Below are 529 nucleotides of genomic sequence, written 5' to 3' on the forward strand. Positions count from 1 at the left end.
GAGGGGGGATAGCAGAGACTTTGACCATAGGTTTGGGTCCCACCGCTGGTGGCATCATGACCAGCAGACCTGTAGAGGGTTTGGAGACGGCCTTCAGCTGTGGACTTATGGTGGGGGAGGGTCCCCTTGGTGGACTGATAGGAAGGGGTCTCTGAGGAGGAAAGGGAGACGATCTGGACTGAAGTGCTGAAACTAACTGAAATGATGGAGAACAGAGAGGTGGACATTAGAGACCGGTGTGGGACATTTGTTCCAGTATTGTTTTCCACAGTCATCAAGGTCTTTTGAAGTTCGAAACACGCATTGGCCAATCAAGTTCAACCAATCAAAACTCCTCCACTGACTTCACCTCCTCATCTGTTTTTGATGTTGTTTCCAAATTCCAAAGATCAGCGGTTTTAACTTTGTAAAATCTGCTATTTATGAAAAAGAAAAGATTAGAAATAAAACTGTTTACTTTGAAGGAGAAAAGGGACAGGGATCAACTGTGGAAGAGTACAGATCAGATCAGAACGCAGCTGAAGAGAAC

Source organism: Cynoglossus semilaevis, chromosome 1, assembly GCF_000523025.1.
Source record: "Cynoglossus semilaevis isolate Cse_v1.0 chromosome 1, Cse_v1.0, whole genome shotgun sequence".
In the NCBI taxonomy this organism is placed as follows: Eukaryota; Metazoa; Chordata; class Actinopteri; order Pleuronectiformes; family Cynoglossidae; genus Cynoglossus; species Cynoglossus semilaevis.